Genomic DNA, 19,244 nt, shown 5'->3' on the forward strand with positions numbered 1-19,244 from the left:
CATTCTAGGCAAGCAATGCAAATTCTAGGCAAGCCATGGACAATCTAGGTGAGCAATGCACATTCTAGGCAAGCAATGCACATTTTGGGTGAACAATGCACATTCTAGGTGAGCAATGCACATTCTAGGCAAGCAATGCACATTCTGGGTGAACAATGCACATTCTAGGCAAGCAATGCACATTCTAGGTGAGCAATGCACATTCTGGGTGAACAATGCACATTCTAGGTGAACAATGCACATTCTAGGCTAGCAATGCAAATTCTAGGCAAGCAATGGACACTCTATGTGAGCAATGCACATTCTAGGCAAGCAATGCATATTCTGGGTGAACAATGCACATTCTAGGCGAGCAATGCACATTGTAGGCGAGCAATGCACATTCTGGGTGAACAAAGCACATTCTAGGCAAGCAATGCAAATTCTAGGCAAGCAATGCACATTCTAGGTGAACAATGCACATTCTAGGCGAGAGATGCACATTCTAGGTGAGCAATGCACATTCTGGGTGAGCAATGCACATTCTAGGCAAGCAATGCACATTTTGGGTGAACAATGCACATTCTAGGCAAGCAATGCACATTCTAGGCGAGCAATGCACATTCTAGGTGAACAATGCACAATCTAGGCAAGCAATGCACATTCTAGGCAAGCAATGGACACTCTAGGTGAGGAATGCACATTCTAGGCAAGCACTGCACATTCTGGGCGAGCAATGCACATTCTGGGTGAACAATGCACATTCTAGGCAAGCAATGCAAATTCTAGGCAAGCAATGGACACTCTAGGTGAGCAATGCACATTCTAGGCGAGCAATGCACATTCTAGGTGAGCAATGCACATTCTAGGCAAGCAATGCACATTCTAGGTGAGCAATGCACATTCTAGGCAAGCAATGCACATTCTGGGTAAACAATGCACATTCTGGGTAAACAATGCACATTCTGGGTAAACAATACACATTCTAGGTGAGCAATGCACATTCTAGGCGAGCAATGCACATTCTAGGTGAACAATGGACATTCTAGGCAAGCAATGCACATTATAGGCAAGCAATGGACACTCTAGGTGAGCAATGCACATTCTAGGCAAGCAATGCACATTCTAGGCAAGCAATGCACATTCTAGGCAAGCAATGCAAATTCTAGGCAAGCAATGGACACTCTAGGTGAGCAATGCACGTTCTAGGCGAGCAATGCACATTTCGGGGCGAGCAATGCACATTCTAGGCGAGCAATGCACATTCTAGGCAAGCAATGCACATTCTGGGTGAACAATGCACATTCTAGGCGAGCAATGCAAATTTCGAGGCGAACAATGCACATTTCGGGGTGAGCAATGCACATTCTAGGTGAGCAATGCACATTCTAGGCAAGCAATGCACATTGTAGGTGAACAATGCACATTCTAGGCAAGCAATGCACATTTTGGGTGAACAATGCACATTCTAGGTGAACAATGCACATTCTAGGTGAACAATGCACATTCTAGGCAAGCAATGCACACTCTAGGTGAGCAATGCACATTCTAGGCAAGCAATGCACATTTTGGGTGAACAATGCACATTCTAGGTGAGCAATGCACATTCTAGGCAAGCAATGCACATTCTGGGTGAACAATACACATTCTAGGCAAGCAATGCACATTCTAGGCGAGCAATGCACATTCTGGGTGAACAATGGACATTGTAGGTGAACAATGCACATTCTAGGCTAGCAATGCAAATTCTAGGCAAGCAATGGACACTCTAGGTGAGCAATGCACATTCTAGGCAAGCAATGCACATTCTGGGTGAACAATGCACATTCTAGGCGAGCAATGCACATTCTGGGTGAACAAAGCACATTCTAGGCAAGCAATGCACATTCTAGGCAAGCAATGCACATTCTAGGCGAGAGATGCACATTCTAGGTGAGCAATGCACATTCTGGGTGAGCAATGCACATTCTAGGCAAGCAATGCACATTCTGGGTGAACAATGCACATTCTAGGCAAGTAATGCACATTCTAGGCGAGCAATGCACATTCTAGGTAAACAATGCACATTCTAGGTAAGCAATGCACATTCTAGGCAAGCAATGGACACTCTAGGTGAGCAATGCACATTCTAGGCAAGCAATGCACATTCTGGGCAAGCAATGCACATTCTGGGTGAACAATGCACATTCTAGGCAAGCAATGCAAATTCTAGGCAAGCAATGGACACTCTAGGTGAGCAATGCACATTCTAGGCGAGCAATGCACATTCTAGGTGAGCAATGCACATTCTAGGCAAGCAATACACATTCTAGGTGAGCAATGCACATTCTAGGCAAGCAACGCACATTCTGGGTAAACAATACACATTCTAGGTGAGCAATGCACATTCTAGGTAGGCAAGCAATGCACATTCTAGGCGAGCAATGCACATTCTAGGTGAACAATGCACATTCTAGGCAAGCAATGCACATTATAGGCAAGCAATGGACACTCTAGGTGAGCAATGCACATTATAGGCAAGCAATGCACATTCTGGGCAAGCAATGCACATTCTGGGTGAACAATGCACATTCTAGGCAAGCAATGCAAATTCTAGGCAAGCAATGGACACTCTAGGTGAGCAATGCACATTCTAGGCGAGCAATGCACATTCTGGATTAAGAATGCACATTCTAGGTGAGCAATGCACATTTCGGGGTGAGCAATGCACATTCTAGGCAAGCAATGCACATTCTAAGCGAGCAATGTACATTCTGGGTGAACAATGCACATTCTAGGTGAGCAATGCACATTCTAGGTGAGCAATGCAAATTGCAAATTCTAGGCAAGCAATGCACATTCTGGGCAAGCAATGCACATTCTGGGTGAACAATGCACATTCTAGGCAAGCAATACAAATTCTAGGCAAGCAATGGACACTCTAGGTGAGCAATGCACATTCTAGGTGAGCAATGCACATTCTAGGCAAGCAATGCACATTTTGGGTGAACAATGCACATTCTAGGTGAACAATGCACATTGTAGGCAAGCAATGCAAATTCTAGGCAAGCAATGGACACTCTAGGTGAGCAATGCACATTCTAGGCAAGCAATGCACATTCTGGGTGAACAATGCACATTCTAGGCAAGCAATGCACATTCTAGGTGAGCAATGCACATTCTGGGTGAACAATGCACACTCTAGGTGAGCAATGCACATTCTAGGCAAGAAATGCACATTCTGGGTGAACAATGCACATTCTAGGTGAGCAATGCACATTCTAGGCAAGCAATGCACATTCTGGGTGAACAATACACATTCTAGGCAAGCAATGCACATTCTGGGTGAACAATACACATTCTAGGCAAGCAATGCACATTCTAGGGGAGCAATGCATATTCTGGGTGAACAAAGCCCATTCTAAGCAAGCAATGCACATTCTAGGCGAGCAATGCACATTCTAGGTGAACAATGCACATTCTAGGCAAGCAATGCACATTCTATGCGAGAGATGCACATTCTGGGTGAGCAATGCACATTCTAGGCAAGCAATGCACATTCTAGGTGAGCAATGCACATTCTAGGCAAACAATGGACACTCTAGGTGAGCAATGCACATTTTAGGCAAGCAATGCACATTCTGGGTGAACAATGCACATTCTAGGCAAGCAATGCAAATTCTAGGCAAGCAATGGACATTCTAGGTGAGCAATGCACATTCTAGGTGAGCAATGCACATTCTAGGCAAGCAATGCACATTCCTGGCAAGCAATGCACATTCTGGGTGAACAATGCACATTCTAGGCAAGCAATGCAAATTCTAGGCAAGCAATGGACATTCTAGGTGAGCAATGGACATTCTAGGTGAGCAATGCACATTCTAGGTGAGCAATGCACATTCTAGGCAAGCAATGCACATTCTAGGTGAGCAATGCACATTCTAGGCAAGCAATGCACATTCTGGGTAAACAATGCACATTCTGGGTGAACAATGCACATTCTCGGTGAGCAATGCACATTCTAGGTAAGCAAGCAATGCACATTCTAGGCGAGCAATGCACATTCTAGGTGAAAAATGCACATTCTAGGCAAGCAATGCACATTCTAGGTGAACAATGCACATTTTGGGGCGAGCAATGCACATTTCGGGGCGAGCAATGCACATTCTGGGCAAGCAATGCACATTCTGGGTGAACAATGCACATTCTAGGCAAGCAATGCAAATTCTAGGCAAGCAATGGACACTCTAGGTGAGCAATGCACATTCTAGGCGAGCAATGCACATTGTGGGTGAACAATGCACATTCTAGGCGAGCAATGCACATTTCGGGGCAAGCAATGCACATTCTAGGCAAGCAATGCACATTCTGGGTGAACAATGCACATTCTAGGTGAGCAATGCACATTCTGGGTGAGCAATGCACTTTCTGGGTGAACAATGCACATTCTAGGCGAGCAATGCACATTCTGGGTGAGCAATGCACATTCTGGGTGAACAATGCACATTCTAGGTGAGCAATGCACATTCTGGGTGAGCAATGCACATTCTAGGCAAGCAATGCACATTCTGGGTGAGCAATGCACATTCTGGGTGAACAATGCACATTCTAGGTGAGCAATGCACATTCTAGGTGAGCAATGCACATTCTAGGCAAGCAATGCACATTCTGGGTGAGCAATGCACATTCTGGGTGAACAATGCACATTCTAGGTGAGCAATGCACATTCTAGGTGAGCAATGCACATTTTAGGCAAGCAATGCACATTCTGGGTGAGCAATGCACATTGTAGGCGAGCAATGCACATTCTGGGTGAGCAATACACATTCTGGGTGAACAATGCACATTCTAGGTGAGCAATGCACATTCTGGGTGAGCAATGCACTTTCTGGGTGAACGGTGCACATTCTAGGTGAGCAATGCACATTCTAGGCAAGCAATGCACATTCTGGGTGAGCAATTCACATTCTGGGTGAACATTGCACATTCTAAGTGAGCAATGCACATTTCGGGGCAAGCAATGCACATTTCGGGGCGAGCAATGCACATTCTAGGTGATCAATGCACATTCTGGGCAAGCAATGCACATTCTAGGCGAGCAATGCACATTCTGGGCAAGCAATGCACATTCTGGGTGAACAATGCACATTTAAGGGCGAGCAATGCACATTCTAGGCAAGCAATGCACATTCTGGGTGAACCATGCACATTCTAGGCAAGCAATGCACATTCTGGGTGAACAATGTACATTCTAGGTGAGCAATGCACATTCTGGGCAAGCAATGGACATTCTAGGCAAGCAATGCACATTCTAGGCAGGCAATGCACATTCTAGGCAAGCAATGCACATTCCGGGTGAGCAATGCACATTCTGGGCAAGTAGTGCACATTCTGGGTGAGCAATGCACATTTCAGGGCAAGCAATGCACATTCTAGGCAAGCAATGCACATTCTGGGTAAGCAATGCACATTTCAGGACAAGCAATGCACATTCTAGGCAAGCAATGCACATTCTGGGCAAGTAGTGCACATTCTGGGCAAGCAATGCACATTTCAGGGCAAGCAATGCACATTCTAGGCAAGCAATGCACATTCTGGGTGAGCAATGCACATTTCAGGGCAAGCAATGCACATTCTAGGCAAGCAATGCACATTCTGGGTGAACAATGCACATTCTAGGCAAGCAATGCACATTCTGAGTGAACAATGCACAGGCAAGCAATGCACATTCTGGGTGAACAATGCACATTTCAGGGCAAGCAATGCACATTCTAGGCAAGCAATGCACATTCTGGGTGAACAATGCACATTTCAGGGCAAGTAGTGCACATTCTAGGCAAGCAACTGTTACTAAGAGCACAATTAACCACTTGTCGCCGCCCACAATGTACTGAGAGATCATCAGTAAAGAGCACCACACTGTACACACATTACATATAGATGGGCACATATTTAACCATTCGCTCGCCCCCCAGTGTATATCCCCTTCCCAGCCAGTGTCATTAGTACAGTGACAGTGTATAGTATTATCACTCATCACTGTATTAGTGTCACTGGTGATGTCGGTTCCCTCCAGTGTCTGTTAGTGTCAGATTGTTCACCACACTATCACAGTCCCGTTATAAGTTGCTGATCACCGCTATCAGTAGTTTAATATTAAATACAAATTCCAGTATATTTTCCATAGTTTGTAGAAGTGATAACTTTCACACAAACCAATCAATATACAATTATTGGGATTTTTTTTTTTTTACCAAACACATGTGACAGAAAACATATCGGTCACAATTTATGAAGAAATTCGATTTTTTTTATTTTATATGTTTTATAGCAGAAAGTAAAAAATTTTGTTTTTTGTTTTTCAACATTTTTAGTCTTTTTCTACCACCACCCCGGTGGTGATTAACCACTAACCCCCCCCCCCCCCGGAAGGATTTACCCCCCTTCATGACCAGGCCATTTTTTGTGATAAGGCACTGCGTTACTTTAACTGACAATTGCTTGATTTGATCACCTCTGCGGTTTTTGTTCTTTGCGCTATAAACAAAAAAAGAGCAACAAAAGATTAAAAAAAAAACAATATTTTTTACTTTCTGCTATAAAACATTTTCAATAAAAAAAAATGTAAAACATCAAATTTCTTCATCAATTTTGGCCGATATGTTTTCTACTTCATGTTTTTGGTAAAATTAAATCGCAATAAACGTATGCAAACGTCAAGAAGGATGTGACTGTTATATAGTTGTGTACATAAAATCTATGAATGAGAAATGATTTTCTGTTCCTGCGATAAACGCAAATTCCCAGAAACGTTTTATTTATTTTTATATGTGGGTTTTGGATGTTGTGTGACTGCCCCCTGCTGGATCTCTACAGTATTATCACCTTACATGGCTGAGCATCCAACATCAAGGCAAGAGATCATTCCTCAAGTCTGAACTATTATTATAATTATTATTATGAGAGCTCAAGTGATACAAAAGGTAATAACTGTGGGGGGTGAGCTGATCACATGTATTTATAGAACTATTTTATGCAGCACTTTACATACTCTCACCGGCCACTTTATTAGGTCCCCCTTGCTAGTAGTGGGTTGGACCCCCTTTATTAGGTCCCCCTTGCTAGTAGCGGGTTGGACCCCCTTTATTAGGTCCCCCTTGCTAGTTGGACCCCCTTTATTAGGTCCCCCTTGCTAGTAGTGGGTTGGACCCCCTTTTTCCTTTATTCTTGGTGGCATAGATACAACAAGGTGTTGGAAACGTTCCTCAGAGATTTTGCTCCATAGTGACCTGATAACATCACACAGTTGCTGCAGATTTGTCGGCTGCACATCCATGATGCCAATCTTCCGTTCCACCACATCCCAAAGGTGCTCTATTGGATGAGATGTGGTGAGTGTGGAGGCCATTGGAGTGCAGTGACCTCATTGTCCAGTGGTGAGATGATTGTAGGACAGGGACCTCATTGTCCAGTGGTGAGATGATTGGAGAACAGGGACATCATTGTCCAGAGGTGAGATGATTGGAGGACAGGGACCTCATTGTCCAGTGGTGAGATGATTGGAGGACAGTGACCTCATTGTCCAGTGGTGAGATGATTGGAGGACAGGGACCTCATTGTCCAGTGGTGAGATGACTGGAGGACAGGGACCTCACTGTCCAGTGGTGAGATGATTGGAGGACAGGGACCTCATTGTCCAGTGGTGAGATGATTGGAGGACAGGGACCTCATTGTCCAGTGGTGAGATGATTGGAGGACAGGGACCTCATTGTCCAGTGGTGAGATGATTGGAGGACAGTGACCTCATTGTCCAGTGGTGAGATGATTGGAGGACAGGGACCTCATTGTCCAGTGGTGAGATGACTGGAGGACAGGGACCTCACTGTCCAGTGGTGAGATGATTGGAGGACAGGGACCTCATTGTCCAGTGGTGAGATGATTGGAGGACAGGGACCTCATTGTCCAGTGGTGAGATGATTGGAGGACAGGGACCTCATTGTCCAGTGGTGAGATGACTGGAGGACAGGGACCTCATTGTCCAGTGGTGAGATGATTGGAGGACAGGGACCTCATTGTCCAGTGGTGAGATGATTGGAGGACAGGGACCTCATTGTCCAGTGGTGAGATGACTGGAGGACAGGGACCTCATTGTCCAGTGGTGAGATGACTGGAGGACAGGGACCTCATTGTCCAGTGGTGAGATGATTGGAGGACAGGGACCTCACTGTCCAGTGGTGAGATGATTGGAGGACAGGGACCTCATTGTCCAGTGGTGAGATGATTGGAGGACAGGGACCTCATTGTCCAGTGGTGAGATGATTGGAGGACAGGGACCTCATTGTCCAGTGGTGAGATGATTGGAGGACAGGGACCTCATTGTCCAGTGGTGAGATGATTGGAGGACAGGGACCTCATTGTCCAGCGGTGTGATGATTGGAGGACAGGGACCTCATTGTCCAGCGGTGAGATGATTGGAGGACAGGGACCTCATTGTCCAGTGGTGAGATGATTGGAGGACAGGGACCTCATTGTCCAGTGGTGAGATGATTGGAGGACAGGGACCTCATTGTTCAGTGGTGAGATGATTGGAGGACAGGGACCTCATTGTCCAGTGGTGAGATGATTGGAGGACAGTGACCTTATTGTCCAGTGGTGAGATGATTGGAGCTTTGTGAGGAGGAAATGCTATGTGCTTCCATTCATTTGATTGTAGCATCTCTTGGCCATCTGACCAGGACTGTGAATTGATCCTTATGTATCCTTTGATGGTTATGTATACAGCTGGTATATATATACATATATATGTACTCCGGATCTACTCTGTTTATGCTTTTTTACTAGAAGATAAACATTTGTGTTCTCGTATTGGTCTAAACACCTCAGATCTGCTTTCTCACCCCCTACAGGCTCTGCGTCTTTATCTGAGGTTTTGACCCACCGTTTTGTCTGGTCACATTACAGACTCCTATGTTTAACATGAATGGCTTTATCCTCTCTGCCTGGAATTTTTGGTGTTGGTGCTCTTGACAACTGCCCCCCCCCCCGCAAAGTGAAGGCCCCCGTGACGTTGCCGTGCCTCGGGGGCCTCTTTCCTGGCCTTCTGTCCCCATTTCCACATCTCGGGTCTGCATCCATGCAGCTCCACACATGCGAGAATCGCTGTTTCCATCTCGCCTGGGGAACTTACACCCACCTCCCGTGTCGGCGGCCCTCCGACGTCTGACGTCACCCCACCGGATGACGCGGTGATGCCAGGCACCGCCGGAGCCGTTCAGCTGATGGATCCCAAGCTGGTTAGGCATCACAGCTGATCTGAGGTATCTCGTCTAATACTGAGCCAAGCCCCATGGTCAGCTGAAGCCTCTCCTCTCCGTGATTGGGCTACTTGCCCTTCAGGAGGCGTGTACCACATCACCCAACAATCCATATATATATATATATACTCAGCTAGTATCTTTAGCAGTTGCTACACAGCCAGGATCTCCTTACTAAAAAAAAATTGGCAGTGAATTTTAGGCCTCCTTCCACCATCTCAGTGCTATAGATCTGTCAGATTTGATAAAATATATAAAGAACTATCACAGCTGCAACAATAAATGCTAACACTGTATATCAGTAACACCTCAGCAGCCGCTTTAAATGCAAACACATAACATGATAAATGATAACAATAATAAAATGAGCACAAGACCAGCTCAGGTGCCCATCATTGTTATAGCAGCTCTACCATCATAAAGTCTATGATCAGCTTCCATGTGTATATAACACACAAGGAGAGAAGCAGAGAGAGAGGGATTATCCTTGCCTGATATACCCATCCTTCTGGTGAGTGTGAACCCCGAAGGGGGAGTCTCTGACACACGGACTTCAGTGTGACATAGCAAGATCACCCTCTGAGGTTTCTGGGATTTTTTCACATCCTCTGCTCCTCTCCTTGTATGTTATATACACATGGAATCTGATCATAGACTTTATGATAGTAGAGCTGCTATAACAATGATGGGCACCTGAGCTGGTCTTGTGCTCATTTTATTATTGTTATCTTTTATCAGCATCTCCTTACTGCCTAAAGGGACACGGCTTTTGCTACTGTTGTGGAAATTTTATGAAGATGTATTTAATATGTATTGTCATAGAGTCTCCCAGTGTTAGTTCTCCCGCTCTAAAGAGCTGACTGGGGCAGACTGACGCTGGTGGAGATCCGTTTGGAAGTGGAAAACTTCCTGAGGTTGGAGAGAGGTGTTTACGGAGTGAGGACATGTCCGCCTGGAAAAGGGCCCCTGTGCGATGCACAGAACGATCATCTGGTGGGGGTGTGTTCACTCTGCAAAGAGATTATCGGTTTAGCGGATGTGCGCTCGTGTCACACCTGTGTGCCTGATCAATGTATTTGGCGTACACCTGCAGGTAATCTCCCATAAGCAGGAACGGTAGTCATTGGTTGTTGTATAAACTCATATCCTGTGAGGTCATATCCTGTGAGGTCATATCCTGTGAGGTCATATCCTGTGAGGTCATATCCGGTGTGGTCACATCCTGTGAGGTCATATCCTGTGAAGGAGGCGATTGGCTGTTGGGGCCAGGACTTCCTGTTTGTGATTGCTTTTGTTGTCTTTGAAGAAAAGAGTCAGTGTGGTGCTCGGCAGGAAGTCGCGCTGAGATGAGGACGTGGTGGTCATTGCAATGTTTTATGTCACGTGGTATTTTGCATAGCAGTTTTCAAAACACAATTTCTTTTAGAAAAAATACATTTTAATGAATTATTATTATTTATTTTTAATTTTTTATGAGAATTCCTTTCTGTGGCTGAAAATGAAGATTTTTAACCATTTGATGACCAGGCATTTTTCTGACACTTTTGTTTACATGTAGAAATCAGCACTTATTTTTTTTTTGCTAGAAAGTTACTTGAGATCCCCAAACACTGTATATATATGTTAGCAGAGGCCCTAGAGCAGGGGTGGTAAACTCAATTTCATGGTGGGCCGCATCAGCATTATGATTGCCCTCAAAAGGGCCGATTGTATCTGTAAGATTAAATGTCCAGCACATCCCCTCCCCTTATATTAGATGTCAAGAGCCACCCCACCATCAGAAGTTGAGTCCCCCACTCTTTCCTTATGCTGCTGCTGGGAAGACACTGGATGCATTGCTTGAAAGCAGAAAGTAAAGGTCTGGAGGAGGACCAGAGGAGGGCTGGAGCTCTCCTGCAGCTGCAGGAGAGGTGGGAGGGCCACATGAAAGGGCCTGGAGGGCCGAATTCGGCCCGCGGGCCTTGTGTTTGACACCTGCGCCCTAGAGCAAGAGTCTCAAACTGGTGGCCCTTCAGCTGTTGCAAAACTACAAGTCCCATGAGACATTGCAAGGCTGACAGTTACAAGCATGACCCCCACAGGCAGAGGCATGATGGGACTTGTAGTTTCACAACAGCTGGGGGGCCGCCAGTCAGAGACCCCCCTGCCCTAGAGAATAAAATGGTGGTTGTTGCAGTTTTTTATGACATGCTGTATTTGTGCAACGTTTTTTCAAATGTAATTTTTTTGGGAAAAAATACACTTTAATGAGTGTTAATGGAAAAAAACACAATATAATACCCAATTTGTTTGGTGAAATGTATGTAGCACTTACCCCCGAAGGAGCTGCTGGTTTTGATTGGGCCTGTACTCTGCTCTTACACCCCCAATACTTGGCTCAATCCCCTTGGCACAGCTGTGGTGCGGTGTTGGTGTGAAGCTCAATAATAAAAGACAGTTAAATAGTCACAAATTATATTCACTTTACGGGTGTTGTCACCTGGGTGTACACTGCTACCCCTGATTGGAGAATGAATAAACCTCACAACAGATTAAACCAAAATGTGAGTTTACAGGTTCAAATATCAAACACAAGAACCATAATTGGTACCGTATATACTGGAGTATAAGCCGACCCGAATATAAGCCGAGGCACCTAATTTTACCACAAAAAACTTGGAAAACATATTGACTCGAGTATAAGCCTAGGGTGAGAAATGCGCAGCTACTGTGTGTGGAAAAGAGGGTCAACAATGCCCATTTGCAGCCTCACTGTGCCCATTTGCAGCCATAGGTCCCCCGAGCTTCAAAATCGGTAGTTAAGGGTTCCTAGATGCCCCCCCTGAGCTGCAGCCAAAATTTGGGGTCTCTGGACCCAAAGGGTCCCGAAATGACATTGTTGCAGATGGACACAGTTGACCAACTTTGGGGCCCCGTATCTCTGGGCCACTTAGTGCTAGGAACCCCAAATTTGGTGTGCAAACCCAGTGGAACTAGCACCATATTATTTTTAAAGCTGGGGTTCCTAGCACCAAGTGGCCCCGAGATACAGGGCCCCAAAAATCGATTCAGAAAATGTCAAGCACTTTTCTGCAGCAGAGAATGACATTTTCCGAACCGTCTTTGGGGTCCCGTATCTCGGGGCCACTTGGTGCTAGGAACCCCACATTTGGTGTGCAAACCTAGTTGAACTAGCACTATAACATATCTTAGTGCTAGGAACCCCAGCTTTGGATATGTTGTGGTGCTTATTCCACTGGGTTTTCAAACCAAATATGGGGTTCCTAGCACCAAGTGGCCCCGAGATACGGGACCCCAAAATCGGGTTGGAAAATGACATTTTTTGCTGCAGAAAAGTGCTTGACTCGAGTATAAGCCGAGGGGGGCATTTTCAGAACAAAAAAAGGTGCGGAAAAACTCGGCTTATACTCCAGTATATACGGTATACAATTCTGACACAGTAATGAAGTAAGTAGTTGTGAATGACTATCACCAGAAAGTTACCTGGATTGCTCCCACAGGTGCATCTCCAAGTGGGACTAATGTTCAGGTAACAACCTCAGCACTGGGCACCGTCCCACTTCCAGCACACTGCGAAGACACTATGAGATCAGAGATGCAACACACAGTATTCTGCAAGAATGATATTCCACAATATAATGAACTCAATATTCCCCCTACAGTCTCTAGTAGGTAATAGCAACACTGTAAGGCCTTACAGTAAGGAATATAGTCTCTGATCTTCTTTCTTCTGCTAGCTATTGTGTAACAGTACTTATAATCCACAGAATTTCCTATCAATAAATCAATGTAGAATAATATAAAGCAGTAACTTCAATTGCACAAAGTATCTGTGAACTCTTTCCCTGGGAATGAACCTCCAGCCGCAGTCACTTAGTAATGAAATTAGGCTTGAGGCCTATGCACATGTAACTCTATTGAACTGAACTGTTCCGTAGGGCTACCAGTCCCAGCAACACTATGCAAGCAGTCTAAGTGTGTGAAACGCAGTACAAAGTTCTGGACATCAGCCCTCTCACCACTCTAGGTCCAGACAGATGGATGCCTCCGCTCCACAAGGTCTCAGTCTATTTGCTGCGGCTGCCCGCCGTCACGCTGCTCCATTTTCACAGACGACCGGGAGTCCTCAGTTACCTCCTTCAAGGGTCTCTGGAAATGATCACACTGCTGCTCCAGCACACTGTGATGTAAGGCAGGATCAAAGGCTGCTGTTCCCATCCGCACGATGTAGGCCGCCACTCTGTGGAACAACACCTCACAGATCCTTGCAGGCAGGCCATGCGTCCAGAAGAGAAAGAAAATGGCCGCGCTGGGCCTTTTATAACCCACCCAGCATGCAGTTTGGTCTTTTGGTGCTCATGGGTAGGTCACTCGCCATAATGGGTAGGTAAGCTCTTGTATAATGTAAACAGTCACTTCCTGTAACATTTCTCCATGTTCTTGAAATAGAAAAATAAATGAAGTCCATTTCACGTTTTGGCCACAAAATGGTGCTAAATACCAATTTATAACACAGCCCCTATAGATTAACATTATATGGCATTAGAAGGCAAAAATATCAGCGCTACATATATATATGTTTTATATAATGTTTTATGTCATGTGGTATTTGCGTAGCAGTTTTTCAAACAAAATACACTTTAATGAATTTATTGTTTTTAAATGAGAATTTCTTTCTGTGGCTTACAATAAAGGATTTTTAAACATTCGATGACCAGGCATTTTTCTGACACTTTTGTTTACATTTTTTTTTGCTAGAAAGTTACTTGAAACCCCCAAACTATATATATATATGTATATATACAGTATCTGACAAAAGTAAGTACACCCCTCAGTGACATTTGTGTAAATCTTTTCTTCTCTCTTTTCATGTGACAACACTGAAGAAATGACACTTGTCTACAATGTAAAGTAGTGAGTGTACAGCTTGTATAACAGTGTAAATTTACTGTCCCCTCAAAATAACTCAACACACAGCCATTAATGTCTAAACCGCTGGCAACAAAAGTCAGTACACCCCTAAGTGAAAATCTCCAAATTGGGCCCCAATTAGCCATTTTCTCTACCCGGTGTCATGTGACTCGTTAGTGTTACAAGGTCTCAGGTGTGAATGGGGAGCAGGTGTGTTAAATTTGGTGTTATCGCTCTCACTCTCTCATACTGGTCACTGGAAGTACAACATGGCACCTCATGGCAAAGATCTCTCTGAGGATCTGAATAAAGAATTGTTGCTCTACATAAAGATGGTCTAGGCTATAAGAAGATTGCCAAGACCCTGAAACTGATCTGCAGCACGGTGGCCAAGACCGTACAGCGGTATAACAGGACAGGTTCCCCTCAGAACAGGCCTCGCCATGGTCCACCAAAGAAGTTGAGGTTACGTGCTCAGCGTCATATCCAGAGGTTGTCTTTGGGAAATAGACGTATGAGTGCTGCCAGCATTGCTGCAGAGGTTGTAGGGGTGGGGGGTCAGCCTGTCAGTGCTCAGACCATATGCCGCACACTGCATCAAATTGGTCTGCATGGCTGTCAACCCAGAAGGAAGCCTCTTCTAAAGATGATGCACAAGAAAGTCCACAAACAGTTTTCTGAAGACAAGCAGACTAAGGACATGGATTACTGGAACCATGTCCTGTGGTCTGATGAGACCAAGATAAACGTATTTGGTTCAGATGGTGACAAGCGTGTGTGGGGGCAACCAGGTGAGGAGGACAAAGACAAGTGTGTCTTGTCTACAGTCAAGCATGGTGGTGGGAGTGTCATGGTCTGGGGCTGCATGAGTGCTGCCGGCACTGGGGGGCTACAGATCATTGAGGGAACCATGAATGCCAACATGTACTGTGACATACTGAAGCAGAGCATGATCCCCTCCCTTCAGAGACTGGACCGCAGGGCAGTATTCCAACATGAGAAGGACCCCAAACACACCTCCAAGACCACCACTGCCTTACTAAAGAAGCTGAGGGTAAAGGTGATGGACTGGCCAAGCATGTCTCCAGACCTAAACCCTATTGATGATCTGTGGGACATCCTCAAACGGAAGGTGGAGGAGCGCAAGGTCTCTAACATCCACCAGCTCTGTGATGTCATCATGGAGGAGGGGAAGAGGACTCCATTGACAACCTGTGAAGATCTGGTGACCTCCATGTCCAAGAGGGTTAAGGCAGTGCTGGAAAATAATGGTGGCCACACAAAATATTGACACTTTGGGCCCAATTTGGAGATTTTCACTTAGGGGTGTACTGACTTTTGTTTCCAGCGGTTTAGACATTAATGGCTGTGTGTTGAGTTATTTTGAGGGGACAGCAAATTTACACTGTTATACAAGCTGTACACTCACTACTTTACATTGTAGACAAGTGTCATTTCTTCAGTGTTGTCACATGAAAAGAAGAAAAGATTTACACAAATGTCACTGAGGGGTGTACTTACTTTTGTCAGATACTGTATATATAATATATATACTGTACATCTTCTCACTGCATTTCAGGTTGGCAGAGACCATCATGGCTTCCTTGACTGATAAATGTAATAATGTCCTTATTATATAACAGGACATCTTCCTGAATGCTTGAAGTTCCCTCAAATACGAAGGCCCATAGTCAGTAGGAAAGAGGCTGCAGTCCCCTCCAAAAGCCTCTGTCCTGTCTCTCTCAGTCCTCTGCTAGATACAAAAAAATTGTATCTAAACAAAGATTAAGCCCCCCCCGCAGTACATTAAACCCCCTGAGATGTTGCAGGAGATGCCTGAATTTGGCAATGTTATCCGGCCAAGCATTATATATTGCACTTTGCACAGGGAGCCGGCTGATAGGAGGGGAGATCATAGGGAGGATCTCATCAGTGTGTTGCTGCTCCTTTTCTATCCAATCACAGGCCTGTCCAAGCTACATTGCTTTAACTGCAGTATAGAAAAAGGTGGTCAGACCCAAGCTGTGAGGTCTAATGGCCATGAATGTAGCTGCTTGCCTTCACTTTTACGTCAAACACCCTCACCGTCAACTGCAGCTAATATTTATCCTGGCATTTACAGTTTGCAGGTGGATGCCCCTGCTTGGTAAAGTGTATGAATAGCCAAAACTTATATTTTACAACTATACAGTACATATACAGTAATAGAAAAGGATTAAAACACCAAGGAGGCTGGGCTTTTATATTTGTGTCCTCCTAGGGAGATCTCCCTTTACTTCCCGCCTTACAGACACAACAGGAAGTGGAAGCAAATCTCCCCAAAGTAATTTCAGATCATTTGTCCCCATTGGAAGATTTTCCCTCAATTCCTTCTCTCATTAAAAAAAAAAAAAAACCTCTGGAATTTTAGATTTCCCTTCATTTTCTGTCTCGGTGAGAATGATTCTCCCCACAAGGACACAGGCTGGAAACATAACTTCATGTAGAGGTGGAATTGGATGTGGATCCTCAACCAATAGAAAAGTGGTCCTTCAGGGTTTGATACATATTGCCGACCTCTGTGATCATAGAGGGACTCTATCACAAGGAACCCTTCAAGAGAAACACCTACTTCCAAACTCAGAAATGTTTTCATTATGTCCATTTTCTGCAAACCCTACAGTGAGCAGCTGATATAACCACGTCCACCTCAATGGAGCATTTATGCAGATCCTTTGACAAGCACACTGGCTTTATCTCCAAAATCTATAGTAGATTGACCTCTACACCAGAAAAATTGTTCTATATGAAGAAGAAGTGGGAACGAGACATAGGGGGAGACATTGGCTCTAGATGAATAGTCCAAAGTGTGCGTCAAAATCATATATAAATACTTCATTGACCGAAGCAAACTACAAGGTCTTGCTCAGATGGTACACGGTACCAACGAGAATACCTTCATGTGTCCCAGGGGCCTCTTCCTCCAGTTTTCGAGGGTGCGGTTTGGCAGGCACGGTGTCCCACATATGGTGGTCCTGCCCCAAGGTGAAACGTTTTTTTTTTGGATCCGCCTCAATAATTTCATCTTATCACTTACACAGGTGGATTTAATTGAATCACCGCAGAAAGCTCTTCTGGGACGCCCGGTGGAAGGCACGCCTAAACAGGCAGGAAAACTTATAGCCTTTATCTTTACAGCAGCCAGAATAGCAATTGGCAGATCGTGGAGGACACCCACGATCCCTTTTGGACTTGGCAAAAAACAAGTTGTCATGGATCATGGTAAATTAATGCCTTTCGGCGATCCTACGGGACAAACAACACCTATTTGATAAGATTTGGGAACCCCGGATCAAATTGTTGTCTGACCCCTTTGTGAGATCTCAGGGATTGGCCAAGTTACTCTTAGGGAGCGCACTTCCTCCTTTGATATTCTTCCCCTATTCTTCTCCTTTTCCTGTCATTGCCTATGGTCTTGGTCTTCCCTCTTCTTCCCCCTTCTATATGGAGAGTAGTGGAGGGACAGGGAAACCAGCGGATATTCATAGTTATTTTCTAGATTACGGAAATGTTATTTGGTTGGGTTTTGTTTTTGTATCCTTTTCTGAATTGGAGCAATAAGCTGTGAAGCCTTGTACACACCATCGGATTTTCGGTAGACAAAGTGTCAGTCTTTTGTCCGAAGGGCGTGTGCCTGGATTTTGCCTTGCATACTAACGGTACAGAATTGATGGCTGTGACAGACTCACCCAGGACAGAGGCTTTTGGAGGGGACTGAATGTGAGCCTCTTGCCTACAGATTATGGGCCCTGGCATTTGGGGGACCCTTGAGGTGTTGTTACTTTGGATTTGGGTCCTTGTCCCCCAGGACACACAGACTCTGGGGACCCTGTATTTGCCATATTAGAAATAGTGACTGATTCATACTGTTGGGACTCATACTGTGAGGAGATGCTAATGTCATCAACTCCACTCAGCTGTCTGATGTCTGCTATAATGGGTTTAATGTAAATGAGTTTAGTCTGGCTTACCACAGGTTCTAAGGGTATTCCACACATTGTTGTTTGTTCTAATTAACCCTGTGTTGATGTTTATGGTAATGTGTTCTGAATAGTCAGTGAGCTAGGAGACGTAAAGCCTTAAACCCAAAGGTCATGTCTCTGAGTCACCTAGTCTGGGTAAATGATTTAGTAAACTAGGTCATGTTAATTAGGTTACAGTTGTATTGTTAGAGTATAATGAGCAGGAGGGGAGAACCTCCTCTAACAGTAATGAAATAAGTAAATAATGACTTGTAATTTTGGTTCTAATAAAGGCGTCCATGTTAGCATCTAAGCAAGTCACGTTTTGTTTTGTGCTTATGAGCGGTTGGAATATCTGATGATATCTATATCCAGACTGGGAGGAAGTGGTATACTGATGGAAGCACTCAAGCGGAGTGTGGGACATTCAGTGGCATCGGCCAACAAACACGAACGTATTGACGCACTATGTGGAATTTCAGCTCTTGAGCGCCACCCTTTGGGCACCTTCTGCTAATGTCGTGTTTGGTGGACATTGATTCTGAACATGAGTGTTTGTACTTTCAACTTTTGTGTGACGGACTTGTGTACAGACGATACAAAAATCTGACAACAGACTGTTGTCTGCCGAAAATTTACTAGCCCGCCATCCAACATATGTTGGCGGAAAGTTGGACAACAATTGTCTGATGGAACGTACTTATGGTTGGATTTTAGGCCAACAGTCTGTCATCACACAACTCCCTGCCGAAAATCCGTGTGTACGAGGCTTGAGGATACTTTCATACTGAAGCGGCAGTCGCGTTGGGGGTAAAGCACTGCTAGTTTTAGTGGCACTTTTCTGCGCTTTGCAGGCGCTTCGGCAGCGCTGGCCATTGATCTCAATGGCAGGGGCATTTTGGGAGCTCTGTATTCACCGCTCCTAAACCGCCCCAAGGACGCTGCTGGCACGACTTTTCCTAGCGTCCCGCAAGTGCACCACCCCAGTGTGAAAGTCCTTGGGCGTTCACATTGGAATGGCAGGAGAGGCGCTTTGCAGGCGGTATTTTTAACGCTAAAA

The sequence above is a fragment of the Aquarana catesbeiana genome, linkage group LG08, assembly GCF_042186555.1.
Source record: "Aquarana catesbeiana isolate 2022-GZ linkage group LG08, ASM4218655v1, whole genome shotgun sequence".
Lineage (NCBI taxonomy): Eukaryota > Metazoa > Chordata > Amphibia > Anura > Ranidae > Aquarana > Aquarana catesbeiana.